General features: G+C 42.4%; 1 protein-coding gene and 1 long non-coding RNA gene across 4 annotated transcripts in view; both read left to right on the top strand.

The window, feature by feature from the left end:
* The window catches only part of POLR3B (RNA polymerase III subunit B), a 107,401-nt gene that overhangs the window by 78,746 nt on the left and 12,725 nt on the right, over positions 1-15,930 (top strand). The window lies entirely within an intron of this gene.
* On the top strand, positions 858-15,929 carry LOC119873647. Its single transcript, XR_005365691.1, has 3 exons — positions 858-992; positions 2,751-2,905; positions 11,689-15,929. It is a non-coding gene; the product is annotated as an uncharacterized LOC119873647 (long non-coding RNA).

Raw genomic sequence — 15,930 nt, 5'->3', positions numbered from 1 at the left:
CTCCATTCTTCCTATCCACACTGAGCCCTAGCTTCCCAGCCAGTGTGTTAAGGATTGATCCCCACTGGCTACTGGAGTGCTGAGCAGAGCCTGCCTCAGCCAGGGCCCAGAGTGGCTTCCACTGTGTGCTGCAGAACGTTTTCAAGAAAGGTGAGAACATGCTCTGCGTGAGTCTGCTGTAACCAGATACCACAGGCTGAGGGCTTCAACAACAGAAATTTGTTCTATAAGGTTCTGGAGGCTGAAGTCTGAGGTCAGGGTAGTGGCAGCTTTGGCTTCTCCTTAGACCTCTTTCTGTGGCTTGCAGGCAGCCAGTTGGTCCCAGTGTCCTCACAGGGTCTTTTCCCTGTGCACCTGCACCCTGACGCCTCTCCCTCTTTTTACAAGGATGCCAGCCACATTGGGTTAGGGCCCACGCTGTGACCTCAGTTAGCCTTAATTACCTCTTTAAAGAAGCTGTCCCCAAATAGAGTCACATTCTGAGGTCCTCTGGGGGTTAGGACTTGAACATAGGAATCTGGGGGTGAGGGACACAGTTCATAAAACACTCGAGATCTGCTCAGCAGTAGTCATTTATGAAATTCCCATTTGAACCCCCATTTCATGGCTCATCCAATGCTATCCTCACTCCCCACACCGTGCAACAATGGAATAGTCTATTCATTAAGTTGCTGAGAAAGGATGCACAAGAAGTAACTTTGTAAGATCATGTACATCTGAACATGTTGTATCCTCATACGTGATTTATACTCTGATTATAGAATTCTAGATTGAAAAGTTCTTTTCTCTAAGGGTTCTGATGACATTGCTGCATCACCATCTGGATTCCATGTTGCATCATTCTTCCTAATCTGTTATGTGTGTGAGCATGTACACCTTGTTTCACTCTTTCCCTCCTTTCCTCACTTCCCTCCTCCTCCCTCTGAAGCTTTTACTATCCTTCTTCTATTCTTAGAATTTTTGAATTTTCATTCCTTGTCCCAGGAAATCAGGTACCTTCTTTTCTGGAAGTTCAAGTTCCTTCCATTTTCAGACACTTTCTTATATTACTTTATTGATAATCTCTGTCATGTTCTTTGTACCCTCATTGCCCATTTCCTTCTCTTCTTTTTTTTTTTTTTTTTTGTAGGAGATTTGACTGACTTTTATTTTCCAGATTTTTTTAACCTATTATGTTTCAATTTATAATTAAAAATTTGTATTTGTAGTCTTTTTTATAACTATGAGTGTATATTTTTAGTATTATTTTCATCTTTAGTTTTAGTTTTTTAGGTGTTGTTTTCTTTTTAGCTTTCTTGTATTCCTAATCGTCTGTATTCCTTCAGCAGTTTCTTCCCTTCCTGTGTGTTTTAGGGTCTGATTTGTCATTGCTGGGAACTTTCCTGGTATACCTGTGAACCCTAAAAAGCCTTTGGAAGCTTTATGGCCTAGGAATAGAATTGGTTGACTGGTGGACATCACTGTAGGGGGATCAGGCCATGAGCTACAGTTATTGCTGGTGCTAGTCTACATATTAGGATCTTTCTAACTTTTGCTGAAACATTGGAGTATTTAAGGGACAGTATTTAAGACTACCAGCTGGCCTTCAGGGAGCCAGGTAGGGGACAGGGAGCTGGGGCCCACTGTTTACTGCACGGACTTTGATTTAATTCCGCTGTGTCAGGCTGGTTCCTCATGCCACCATCTGTTGTGCTTGCTACCCTGGGGTGTCAGGTCATTGTGGTTCAGTTTCTCAAGCAAGGGCTGGGGGAAAAGTGTAGTTTCCTGGCTATACAGGGTAGGGAATGGAAAGTCAGGGGTCGATGATTTCTTATTCAAACATTTATCTTTACAGATGTTTGTTAAGTGTCTTCTAAGTGTCTGATAGTATTCTAAGCCCTTGTAATAAGCAGTGAACAAACCAGACAAAATTCCAGTCCTCATGGGGTTTACTTGTGGGCAAAAGAGATAATGATACATTTTGAAATAAAACAAAAGGGGAGAATAGGAAGCATGTGAGGGGAAGGCATATGGTCAGTAGTTGAAATTTTGGGTAAAATGGCTGAGGAGCTATACCTTCTTGAAAAGGTGGCATTGAGAGAAATAATGGAGTAGTCAACCCTCCCTGGCACTAGAGACAAAAGGAAGGCCTGAGGGCATGCCACGAGCGATGGAGCTGGAGAACCATCCAGGAGGGCTGGAGGCCAGTATGACGGGAGCAGAGGGGTGAGTGCTGAGTTGTCAAAGCCACTCGTGAACTTGGGCTTTTCCTCTGTGTCAGATGGAGAGCTGCTGGAAGAGTCTGAGCAGACGAGAGAAATGATCTGACTTACTCTGGCTACAGTGATGAAAACAGACTGGAGGCCAAGGGAGAGGCACAGTACCAGCCAGATGCTTTTACAGGAACCTGAGTGCGAGTCAGTGAGGAGCGGGAAAAGAATGACAGTGGGGAAACCATGAGAAAGGATCAGTCTGGACATACTCTAGAATTAGCACCCATTAGACTTGCTGAGGGCTGGGATAACAGCCCCACACTTTATCCTGCTTATCATCATACTTTGCGCCTCTGCTTCCTGACCTTCCACCGAGCTGAGGAGAGGGCTGGGCCAGGTCACTGCTTCATGCAGTGACCTGAGGGTACTGGGCTTTACCTTTCTCCTTCTGTTAAGCCACTTACCTTTACTCTGCAGCCTTCCCAACTCTACCATTACCTCTGCCAGTTCTTTTTCTTGTAGGTTTATACCTTAATTTTTTTTCAACTCTAATGTTAGGTTTGCAGAAGGAAGAACTAAACATACATGTTTCAACAGCCATATTTACTGGGAACCCCTCTGCGCTCCAGCACAAGAGTGTTTGTGTGCTCGGTGGTTTTTTACTACAATTTGTAGAACTGAAGTTAAATTTATTATTTCTAAATTAACCAAAGGTAAGAGGGTATTTAGCACACCAAACTTTTGTCTAATGACCAGAGCCTTGCCTCTAAGGCTTCATGTTTTTATTGGATATTTTAATCATTTCTAAGATTGAAAACTAACTTACAAACATTTAAAGCTCACACACTCAGGATTTTGACCTAAATGTAACCATTATTATAAGAATATTACTCACATTCGGTCAATTCTTAATTATCTGAGAATATCTCATCTTTCTCCTGGGTCATAATTGTAGCTCAGGTCTGCCATTTCGTTCCTTCCCATGAATGTTACTCATCTGAAACAAGAGGCATGACACTAGCAGATGCCTGTTTTTTCAAGTTCTTTTTAATTACAAATAAAATTGTGAAGATTCAAAATAGCAGTGATTCTGTTAAAATAATCATATATGTGGTTAAATATCCAGAATACCATGTTGGGTAACTTCAGGAAGTATGTTTTAAGTTCACTGAGGATAGGAAACACACCCTGCAAATTTATTTAACCTCCAGAGCACCCAGCACAACACTTTGTGTATAATATAGTATCCTGTCAATATGTAGATAATTTATTGAGTATCTGAAATGTATAGACATAATAAGCTAAATTCATCATCTTCCCAATGAGTGTAATTTATTCTTCCTAGTAAATATGTGAAATGGGATGTGTTATCTTTGTCTGGCTGGTACCAGGAGCATCACCACTCAAGACTGCTAGCACCCGAGGCCTAACTGAGATCACAAGACCCCTGGAGCATTTCCAGCCAGGTGCCTGAATACAAATGCTCACCCTGGCCACCACTGGGAATGTGCCTTGACTGCCCTAGAGAAATCTGTGTGGTCATATTTAAGTCACTACGGTGGACTCAAAACTCTGTTGGGCTCCCAGGAGCTAGAAGGGAAATTCCCCCCTCTGCTAATATCCAGGAAGAGTTGACTCTGCAGTTGAAGCAAGAAAATCCTGTGTGGTCACAGGCTAAATAACGTGAGAAAGACCAGTAGTGACAGGTTTGGAGTTATTTGTGGATGGGAATAAAATCTTCCAAGTTTGAAAAGACCTTTTAGTAGCCTTGTCTAGATCCATCTTCCTGGAGTAAGAATTCTTCTAGCTCATCTTTGGCAAGTGGTTTTCCACTTTGTGTGTGGGCTGTGTGGGGAAGGCCCTACTGTTCTCCAAGGCAACGTGCTCCATGATGGCACCATACTGATGGTTCCCTGAGCCTGCATGTACTTCTCTCTAGGCTATACCCATCTTGCCCTGTCCTGTGTGGGTAGGCAGACACCTTCCCCTTTTCTTCATGGCCACTCTCTATACAGCATCGAAGGAAGGCCTTCAGGTTGGGAAAAGGTAGAGCAAAGAGGTAAAGGTCTTGAACCCTAACCAAGTGAGCTGTTTTATCTCTTTGTGCCTTGAGCTGTTTTATCTCTTTGTGCCTTGATCTCCTTGTCTCTAAAATGGAGACTGTGTCCTAGGAGTTGTCACTGGAATTGAAGAAATTAATGTGTGTAAACCAGTGAACCCGGTGTTTGGTGCAGTCAGCAAAGGTGAGCTGCCGCTGGTAGGTCCCTCCCTGGTCTCATGCACACCAGGCAGGAAAGGAATGTCGGAGGCTGGGTGATGTGGATGCAGGCAAGTCAGTGGGGCTTGTTGACCAACAGCAACAAGGAGAGGAAGGAGGCCCCATGCCTGGTTTTAAGCTTGGTAAATGATGGCACCAGTCACAAAGCAGCTTTGTCTCATTGAACTTGAGGCATAGAAGATTGTGCTGAGTGCTTATGTCATTAACTCATCTGTTTATCAAGCTTTCACTGTGTACCAGACAGGCACTGTTCTAGATCCTGGACTCACAGTGGTTAAACAGGACTGACAGGGTCTCAGCTCTTCTGGAGCTGATGTTTTCCTGGAGGAGGAAACAGAAAAGAAATAAAAATATGAACACGATCATTTGAGATACTGTTAAGTGCTGTGAATGGAAGATGACGTGGGAGAGTGACTGATTTGAGGGTGAGTGGGGTGCACTTTAGATTGGTGATCAAGAATGGCATGCATCTTGGAGGAAGTGATATTTGAGCCAAGATTGAAGGAAGAGAAGGAGCCAGACAAGCAGAAGCCTGGAACAATTAAGTCGAAAAGCCCTGAAGCATGAGCGATCTTGGCATATTCAAGGGACTGAATGAAGGCCGTTCTGGCCTGTGTGGCCTGTGGAGAAGCACACAATGTAAGAGAAGCAAGAGGGGCATCCCACAGAGACTTGTTTGAAATACGCTGGGAGCCCCGAGGGCTGTTGGGTGACGAGTCTAAGAAAGGCACAAGGAGATCTGAATTCCAGTTTCAGAGATCACCCTGGATTCCTGTGGAGAGCAGGTTAGAGGGGAACAAGGAAGGAAGCAGGGTGACTGTCAGGTGGTCCAGGCAAAGAGGATGGCAGTGGGTGCTTGGGAGGAGTGCTGGAGAAATGGAGGGAAGTGATGGACTCGGGGTGTGCTCAGGAGGTCTGGCCGGCAAGACTTGCTGCTGGCCAAGGTTTTGGGGGAGGAAGGGCAGGAACTGAAGGCCAGGATGAGGCCTGAGCAGCTGCTGGATGCTGTTTACCAAGCAAGGGAGGACTGGGGAGGGGGCATTCAGAGTTAGGCAGGGGCAGGGGTTGAGAGTTGGGACCTCAGGTCTGAGACGCCCAGGAGACTCCCAAGTGAAGATATTTCGTGGGCATTTGGATGTAGAGTCTGGAGCTCTAGGGAGAGGTTAAATCTGCAGATACAATGTGGGAGTCGTGCGTGTGTAAATTTATAGCTTTTACCTTCTGCATTATTAATAATTTACAAGCATTTTCATTCCATCCTTAACCTCTGCAGACTAATTGGTATTGGTACTCCTACTCTGTAGAACCAGAACGTTGAGGCTCAGAAAGGTGATGGATAACTTGCCTATACTACCTCAGTGCTGGCAGAGGCAAGATTCAAATCCAGAGTTTTGATATCAGTACATTTCCCATTCTGTTCAGTCTTGTTAAAGGTGGTTCTTGTCTCTCCTGGTAGCCCACTATCACTCTTCCCTAAGATTGCCATATTCCCTGGGAACCCAGGGATATAAGGTATTTCTTGGGATCCCTGGGTGGCTCAGCGGTTTAGCGCCTTCCTTTGGCCCAGGGCACGGTCCTGGAGTCCCGGGATCAAGTCCCGCGTCGGGCTCCCGGTGTAGAGCCTGCTTCTCCTTCCTCCTGTGTCTCTGCCTCTCGCTCTCTCTATGTCTATCATGAATAAATAAATCTTTTTAAAAAAAGATATTTCTTACATCTTTCCTATATCTCGTACTCAAGGTGGTCATTTTTCAAAATTCCCATTCTTGGATAAGCAGGTTTACATGGTTTTTCTCTGCCACCAATCTGGAGGAAATACTCATCCTCATGTACTTTGTTCAAGAAATACCTGCCAAACCCCCATGTTAAGAGCTACTCCTAGCAGAAAGCTGTGTTTTTCTGGGATCCCTTCCCTTGTAGAATCAACTCCTTGAAAAATACTGTCCCCATTCCCTTCTTTAATCAGTCCTCTGCCAGGCTTTCATGGCCTTGGTTAAAATTCTATCAAGAATTTGAGCAAATATGAAAGGAAGTAAATTATTGAGCCCTCAGCTTTGACCATTCTCCTGATTCCTCTGGCTAGCTGTGATGGAGCCAGTGAGGACAGCTGGTTTGGAACATTCGCATGCAGCGGGCACAGCTGGTGGCATCTGTAAGGGACCACACAACCCATTCCCTTCATGTGGGGCCCTGGAAGAGCTGCATGTTAGCCAGTGGGATGTGAAAGGGATGGAGAAGGCAGTTCCCAGTCTCAGCCATTCTCTCCATGGTCGTTATGAAATGAACCAGCAAAAGTTCCCCAGTGCTGGGAGTCTGCAGGGTATATGTGTCATACCATGATTCCTGCAGTGATTTGTTTCTCTTTTTGGCCCAGACATGTGCCAGAGTAAGAGCAGTGTTAGCTGGACTTTGTTTCCACTCTCAGAAGGCAGGATTGTCTGGAAATAGTATTTTGTCCTTCGTAGGTATTTTGTCCTGCAACTTGACATGTACATACGTTCTAGGAGACAATGTGAAGATCATTTTAATTTAATGTATCTTTATGCCTATTTATTTTTTCATCCTGAATTTTTTTAAGAGATCTTATTTATTTATTTATCCATGAGAGACACACAGAGAGAGGCAGAGACACAGACACAGGCTCCCTGCAGGAGCCCTGATTTGGGACTCAGTCCCTGGACCTTGGGATCACGCCCTGAGCCGAAGGCAGATGCTTAACAACTGAACCACCCAGGTGCCCCTCATCTTGCATTTAGAGCATTATATTTGTTATCTTTGGTGTTCAGAAAGCAGTGTGGCCCTACAGATTGCCCGATTGTTGTCCTTTGTTAGTAGTTTACTTTGACGAAGCTATTGTGAGCAAGGATTCTTTTGGTACACCTGTAGTGTGTAGATTGCATTTTCTGCCCCTAAGGCTTCTTAAAATATCCTCTTCAGCAATTAGAGGAGGCTTCAAAATCTAGTTTCACAGAACATGAGTGTCTATCCTGCTCTAGGCCTGATCAGTTCAAAGGTGGTGAGGTCTTTAGTAGCTCAGTGAAACAAATGTGAAGCGGAGGCTACATGGCCATTCTATTTATGTGTCGTAACAGCCTAGGAGGCAGGTGGAAGGGGACAGAGCAGGGGTGAACTCAACACCAAGTAGTGGGAGCCAGCACCAGTGCTGTGGGTAGGCAGTCAGGGAGGTAAGTGATCGGAGAAGGCCGACTGAACAATGGAAATGTTTGAGCAGGAGCTGTTACAAATGTGACAGTGTGGTAAGCAGCGCTGCCCTCTGTGGCCTCATATCGAGGAGCACTAAGCAGAGAGTCCAGTGTGGAGGAGGAAGGAAGTGCTTCATGAAGAAGTGGGTATCACAACACAGAGACTACTCCAGCTTGAGCGGGAGGCAGGATTGACTCACAGCACACTTTTTAGATAAGGGAATTCCAGTAGTCTTCTAATGAGAAATTCAAAGAATTTTAATGAAATACAGCCCTACTTTGGGTCTTTGCAAGGCCTATTAGGTATCTCATCACTAACTGCCACTGCATCAGCTCCCCCCAGAAGAGCTGGGCCTTTAATCAAGAATCTCTAGAGCTAAAAAAAAAAAAAAAAAAAAAAAAAAAGAATCTCTAGAGCTGTTCATCCTTTGGTAGAACCCAGAATACTTCCCATACATCAAAATTGTGAATTTGTTATGTTTGTTTACAAAGCAAGAAAAGCTTTGTTTAGTGTGTTTCAATCTCCACTGGGGAGAAGTGTTAAAACCCTGAGATCTTATTCTCTTTTCCTATGTTCCAGACCTCTGAGTACCTTAGAAGGACCTGTGATATGGGCACAGTGAGGCTGCGAATGGGGGAAAGTAGAGCAGTATGTGAGCCTAGAATGTTCATGTTTTCTCTTCATAATCTTCCTTAGTTTGTACACAGAGCTGAAGATAGAAAAAGACATGCGCATATAATGTGATTAGAGTTCTGTTTGAAATATGACTTTATTAAAATCAAAATTACGTGTTTATGGGCAGCCCGGGTGGCTCAGTGGTTTAGCTCTGCCTTCAGCCCAGGGTGTGACCCTGGAGACCCGGGATTGAGTCCCACATCAGGCTCCCTGAATGGAGCCTGCTTCTCCCTCTGTCTCCCTATGTCTCTGTCTCTGTCTCTCTCTCTGTGTCTCTCATGAATAAATAAATAAAATCTTTTAAAAAAAATTATGTGTTTAAGCGTCTCAAGCTTTGGTGTAAGTTCTTCCTGAAGGGAACTCATCAAAAGCAAATGTTATTTCTTTTTTTTTGTTTTTGTTTTTAAGATTTTATTTATTTGTTTGAGAAACAGAGATAGCAAGAGAGAACACAGCCAGGGAAGAGAGGAAGAAGCAGGCTCCCCACTGAGCAGGGAGACTGGGGCTCGATCCCAGGACCCTGAATCACGACCTGAGCCAAAGGCAGACACTTAACCGACTGAGCCACCCTAACAGGAGCCCCTAAACATTTATTATCTTGAGCCTTGCTTTTTCTGATGGTTATTTCATTTATGAGAAGGGTGAGCAGATTCCTGCTCCTTTTTAAAAAAAGGAATTTTTGACAGAAATTATCTGTTGGCCAGAGGAGTTCCCAAGTTTCCTTTCAGTGTGCAGACAAACCAAATTACTATATTTCCAGATTTCCTCCTACTTTTGCTGCCATTCACAAGGAGGGAGGAAAAAGTGGACTCCTTTGATGTGGGGGGAAAAAAAGCAATATATCACTTCCCTGAAAGCACATTTCTCAGTCTCTCATGTGAAAAAGGATTAGCACCTCCAACAAAGGTCCTGTAGATCACAGAATCGGGCAGCAATACCAAATAGTACTCCTAAGGAGAGGAAAAACTGTATTTGAGCAAGAATGTTTGTCCTGGCAAACAGAAGCTTTTTAATAACTGCAAATCTGAGATAAAGGCCTATGCTCCTCAGAGTCTCCCCGTAAATCCTCAGACAGCCAGTTTAAACAGAGTGACGCTGACTTTTGTTTTAAAATAGAAGTATAGTCTTGTCAAAATACAGTGTTTTCATGGACCGGCTCCGAATATCTTTGGTTAATAAAGATCATGTATTTAGGGATAAAATGGTTTAGAAGATTCTTCTTTGACCCTCTCCTGTCAATGGCAGTTCGTTCGAAGGCTACTTACTTCTGTGGCGTGTGAATAAAAGTTATTCCACACCTTGCTGAATTAATGTATTACGGTTTTGGTTGAGTGTTTATTAGGAGAAAAGAAAAAGTACACTGACTTTCCAGCACATTACAGAATCCTTACATGGTTGGTATAAAGAGGCTTCGGTAAGTAAGAAAACGCCAATTCTGTGTGGCAGAAAAACTGAAAGTTCATTCGTTAAACCAGCTTTGGTTAAAAACCTTGCTTTTTCCAGGTATTCCTGTATTTCCTTTTTCTGGATTCTGTTTCCTAATATTGAGAGGGTGAAAAGACTCTGATTGAAAATAATAATCATACTAACAGCACCTTGTACACATGTGGCACTTGAGGCTGCCTAAAATCCTCTCTGCTCGCCTGAAGCTTCAAAGTCTGGATGTCTTTGGCTCCCTACTTTGCTTGATCCTGCTTGAATGAAAGATTCTAAGTGGGAGGGGAGAAGGGGGCCGATGGAGCTAACAGTGGGGGAGCCCCGGGACAGGACGAGGTGTAGGATGCCAAGTGACCCTTCAGAATTTTGGTCCAAAAACAAAATCTGGGAACTCTTTAATGTTGGAAATCAGGATTATTTAGTCCACATGGACCCCTTAATTGTAAGAAGTTTTTATTTGATTTACTTTTTTAAGAACAAATTTTGGTCTTCGGTAGCTAGCCAGTAACCCTCTGACCTTTCAGTAAATACCCAACTAAAGCTTTGAAATTAGGGTGTTTAGTGTTTTATGGCCCAGAATAAAAATCTCCAATTCTGTTTCCAAATAGTGTAGCCTCAACACATTTTATTAAGCTCTTGACACATTCAGCCGTGTGTATTTTGTAAAGTTCCTATGGTTATTGTTTTACAATAGCTGCTTCCAGAAGCATTGTAAGGGTTTCAATTAATCAGCCCTTTGTGTGCTTCAGACTATGCAAATTTATCACATCAAACCATTCAACTGCTCATGGGAAAGCCGTGTAAAAACTGTATTGTCTTCTAGCGCCTCCTCTCATTTAGAGTGATGTTTTAATAAGAAAGCTAATCAAGTTTTCTTATGCATTATTTATCTGTTAACATGTAAGGAAGAGCCGAATTAAAATTATGTCAACTGGGATATGGCAAGAGATGTGATAGATCTGGAAGTGATTCAACGACAAAACAAAGCTCATATGATTCAACAGTTTTTGTCTTCTCTCCTCCCCCTGGGGATTATTTAAGGTGCTGGTGTGGAAAATAAAAGGAGGTTAATTCAATAACTGGAAAGGATGGAGGGAAGAAAGGAGGAGCCACCTGTGTTAGCCTTCCCGTTTTGATTTAGAGATTTACATTTCTGAATATAGGAAGGCTAATCGAGATAAGTTCATTCAAAGCAAAACCATTTCTTCCTTGATGCAGACAGTCAAACTGGAAAGCATCTCCATGGCTTACCCCTGCCACTCAGCCCTGCTTCCCTCACTTGGTCAACTCTTTTGCCCTAGAAGTCCGCAGCCCAGGCCCTGTGAGTTGTAAAGTTAGTAGGGGACACCGTCCTGCTAATGGGAGATGATCTGAATAGCCCGGCCCCAGTGAGCTGCTTTTCGGCCTCTTCATCCAGTTGGTGCAACTGCTGCTACTCCTTCTATTCATTAGGCCGGTCTCCTCTGCTTTGCTAGTTTGCTTCCTGCTGAGAGTAATTAGGTTTCTTATATAATAATAATTCCTTGTATTTAGAATGCTGCCTTTTTCTAAGGACCTTAAAGTGCCTCTCAGACATTAGCTCATCTGTTCTTCTCACACAATTGCCTCATGAGATAGGTGCTAATTGTTCCCATTACAAAGACCAAACAACTAAGGCTCACCCGAGAAAGTGGTGCTTTCCCTGCCCAGAGTAGCACAATATCTCTTGAACAGCAGAGTCAAATTAAGGTCGCCTGATTCCTCAATAGCCTGCCTTACTTAGATCTTAGAGTCCAGGAGGTGATGAGCCCTCTGCAGATAGAAACCGCCCCCCACACTCCCTCTAGGAACCTCATTAGCACTGGGCGTGGCCGAGCGTCACTCTTTCACTAAACACCAACACTTTTCTTACACTGTGACTGATAGAGAAAAATCACAGCAGCATTTCACCCTTCGTTGGTGCAATGTTCAAATGTGCAGAGTTGGTGCAATGTTCAACTGTGCAGAATAAATAGCGTTGTCTCAGAGGTAAGTACCTGCAGAAGGTAAAAGTAGATCATTTAGCCTCCAATTAGTAGTATTTCAGCAGAACCCACTGCCAGTGTTCTCTGCAGCAGTTAGAGCATTCGAACGTGTCACGTTGGGTGGTATAAATGTTTCTACTTTCAGTATTCAGTTGTTTTAATCTGCATCGGACACCTTTCAAGTGGAGTGGAGTCCTGAACCTCTTCCTCTTTCCCCCAAGCAGCCCTTATCCCACAGCGTGGGCTTGGCAACTGAGGTAAAGGACTCTCTCCCCACTCAGAAAAGCGAGAGGCCTAACACAGATCAACCTCACAGTGCTACACTGAATCCAAAAGTGGTTATACAAGGAGGGTAGACTTGCTAAATAAAAAGTGAAACAATTAAAAAGTGAAGCAGAGTGTGGTATTCAAATGAGACCTGGCTATCAACAAAACAAAACCATTCACTAGTCAATGCTCAGCACACTTCAGTCACATCAAAAACAGCTCTTGAATTAAAGACTGCATTACAGTTTTCTTCTGCCAGTTGCTACTCCCTTTCCTGTCTTGACACGGTACTAGAATGCTTTCGGTTTTCCTTCTTTTTTTTTTTAACTTTCTTTTTATTTTTTTCTATTTGAATTAAGAGAGATCCATTACACTAAAACTAGTTTTTTAAAAAAGCCAAAAATGACTTGTGAACAAGTCATTTGCTATTTATAATTAGAAATACTTTCTAAGAATGATTCATTAGATTAACTGAACTTTCACTGGGCAAACCTATTCTTAAAATGATTTATATGTTGTTCTGCAAGGCCACGGAAATAGAAATAACAAATTGGTGTAAGATCCTCCAGTGTCTAGGACATAACCCAGAACTGTTACCGTGGGTCCCCAGATGTGCCTTTCCAGCATGGCTTGGCAGTCAGACTTGTGGCTTTAGATTCCCTAAAATTATTCTCCTTTACAATTTGAAATTAATATTGATGTTGATGGAATAACATTATTATCTTTTGGGTATTTGTGGAACCATTCTGCTCATTCTGTGTTCTGGTTTCTCCTTATTACCTATTTTCATTTCTTAAAAGGCCTGTCATGTAGTCTGTGGTTTAATTCTCTGTTGGCCCCTATGAGTCCATGACATGTTCCGGGCCTGTTCAACTGGTGTATTTGCATTTTGCTGCCAGGAGGTTGTGCTATAAACAATGGGGTTGAGACACCAGCATGAGCCAGGGGATGAAATTTTATTTTAAAATCTGAAATGCTGTGTAAGCATTTAAGGTATGAATCGGTAATTGTTTCAGTAACAGCTTCCATTAGATATGGTTTATTTGTAGTCCATCCTCTTTTCAAGGATCCAGGGGAGTGTTAACACACTGGAGCAGACTGCATATCATTTACATTTTTAAACCAGCATTAAAGGAAAATGACCATAACTTTCGAGAGTTCTAAATATTGGGAGAGATTTTATGCCTCCATCCTTAGAGAAAACAGTTTTAATTTTTCATTTGAAAATAAGAAAAGAAACCTCCCTTTGCTTTGAGGAAGGATTTGAATGATTCTGAAACCAAGAAATACCTTTTTAAAAAAGAAAAGTCTGGTTCGAAGACTGAGAGCTCTTTTCTCCCCTCTAATGAAATCTGTAGAATACAAACTTTTAAAAATCATCTGTCTCATTTGAGATTCAAGATCATCAAATTCTGTCTAAATATTTTGTTTTAACTTCTAAGCTCATTATGGTTTCTTTGTGTTAACTTGTATTAAAATCTGTCAGCTATGACTGGTCTCATAAGCACAGTCAGCGGACCAGAATAAGTTAATTATTTACTTGTGTCACTAGTGCTCTTCATCTAATGAAATGCACAGCTGTGTTAGATCTGCAGTTGGATGTGTAGCTTCCATTGTTCGGCGAGTCAGCAGAGGGTAGAAGCCCCAGTGATGGAGAGCCCTCAGTTCTTTCTGCTGTTCTGGCTTTCTGTGTCGATTTCATGGATCTTTTATCATTCACTTTCACACAAAACAAACAACACAGGGCTGTCTGCTATGGGAACCATCTTGGCATATAAAAGGGTTTTCAGAGCCTAAAGTAATTTTAAGTTAGCTAAGATTTAATTTTTGGCTTACAGGTGCCCTTGATTCGGATGTGACCAAAGCAGTTCCTCTAATGGAATGAAAAATTTCCAGAGTTACTTATATGTTTTTAAACGCAGCATCAAAAAGGGGCCAATGGAGTTATTTCCCCCCAAAAAAGAAAGCGTACTACATTTTACTCAGATTTCAAGCAAAGTTATTAGTTTCAGATTTCAGGGGAAGGAGCATTGCTTTCATTTTAATAGCGGAGTTAAATGGGCCTGATTAAATGTGTCAACGAAAACTAAAAATACCAGATGCAAATCCCCTCTCCTAACCTCCCCCCTTGTAAGTATTCCCTACTTCTCCTTGAGCTTCTGTACCTCCTGCCCCTCACTCCCACCTTCTCCAGTTAGGGGGTGGACGCCAGCTTCCCCCTGTGAACTGTTGCTGAAGGGTGCCGAGGTCTTCCTTTGGTTTTGTTTTTAAGGGATCTAGCCAAGCCTCCACCTCCTCAACAGCCAAAGTGACATTCTGTCCAGAGCACGTCCCAGGACCAGCCTCTGCAGGAATTGCCGTTTTTAACATTTTGGTCACTGCCACACAATGTTGTTGTCGATGTACCTAGATTTACAATTTGATCTCTTTCAGAGAAGATTTCCCAGTAGCCCAAGTGTTTGTCAGATAATTTCAGTGTGGACAAGATGGATTTTTAGAGGGAAGAAAGAAGGGGTCACACACTCAGCTTGATTTAAATTCTAATATATTGTAGTTGAATTTGAAATAAACTGAACTGAATGATCGTTTCTGTGCTTCATGTAGGAAAGCATATGTTCTTTTATAATAAAACAGTACAATTTCAACCAAAAAGCCAATTAAATGTACCTACAGGCTCTAGAATTCAACACCACAAACCTGATTACCATATTGTTGGCAGCCACTAGAAATCAGAATATTAATAACCAATACTGAAATAAGCAAATGGCTTTCTTTTTCTTTAGACTTTAGCTCTTGGTGATTATAACATATCACAAAAAAAATTATTTTAAAATAGTTTGAGTGATTATGTAGAAATCAAACTGAGGAATTAAGTTTCTTGGAGAGCATTTTTTTTCAGTAGGTACAGATTGTTGATAACTTTATATACAAAGGAAAAGAAATTTTATCTTAGGATAAAAGGATCTTATTTCTTTGTTCAAAGCCACTGCACATTCCCAATTTTAAATTATGTAGATTGGGGTTAACAATCCAAATTATGCCCTTATCCGTCCTACCAAGAAAGAGAAATTAAAAACAATTTAAGCAACAGAATCTCCTACAGGTTAGATTAATATGAAGAGAATAATAAAATACAGTTAATTTTAGAGACAATAGTGTGCATAGAGCTGGTAGGTTTTTGTTTTATTCTGTTTCTGTTCTTAGAATTCTTCTAATTCTAGCCTTTTCTTCCAATAATAACCTGGCATTTAATTTTCTTGTTCAACTTTACAACTTCAATCAGAGATCACTTTCTAATGTGTTGTCAGCTATAGGAATTAAAATTCCTTAGGGTGGTTTAGGCTCAGCCAGGGAAGCCCTGGCAAAAGCTAACCAACCAGCCAGTGCTCTGGTTGCCCCATTAGCACATCAGCCACACACGAATACTTTTTGTCACCGTTTTTTTAAAACCACAATGTCAATACACTTTTCAGGTAGTTCTGTGTTTGATAGAGGAGTCGGATCCCTCTGAGGTGGGTGTACTAGGCAGCAGATCACAGACTAGCTTATGAGGAGCAGAATTGCTGTGGACTGGAAACTTCAGAGATGGTGACAGGGCCAGGGCCCAAAGTCACCATCTTGGCTTCCATGGCACAGGAGGTTGTGTGAGCAGCTTAGCAGCACCATCATTGTGTCATGCTAGCAGTCGGGTCCGCAGGCTGCAATGCCTCCCTGCAATGAAATGCCATTTTCAAATGCTTTATTGCTGGAAATTGCTTTTGTTACTCTTGGTAGAGACCACAGAGACAGAGATAAAGGTAGCAGGGGGAGATTCCAATTAAGTACCATAGTCATCTCTTCTCCACACGTGCTGTACATGGCATGAGATCTTCTCTTC

This window comes from Canis lupus, chromosome 10 (genome assembly GCF_011100685.1).
Source record: "Canis lupus familiaris isolate Mischka breed German Shepherd chromosome 10, alternate assembly UU_Cfam_GSD_1.0, whole genome shotgun sequence".
In the NCBI taxonomy this organism is placed as follows: domain Eukaryota; kingdom Metazoa; phylum Chordata; class Mammalia; order Carnivora; family Canidae; genus Canis; species Canis lupus.
This window is presented reverse-complemented; position numbering and strand designations above follow the sequence as displayed.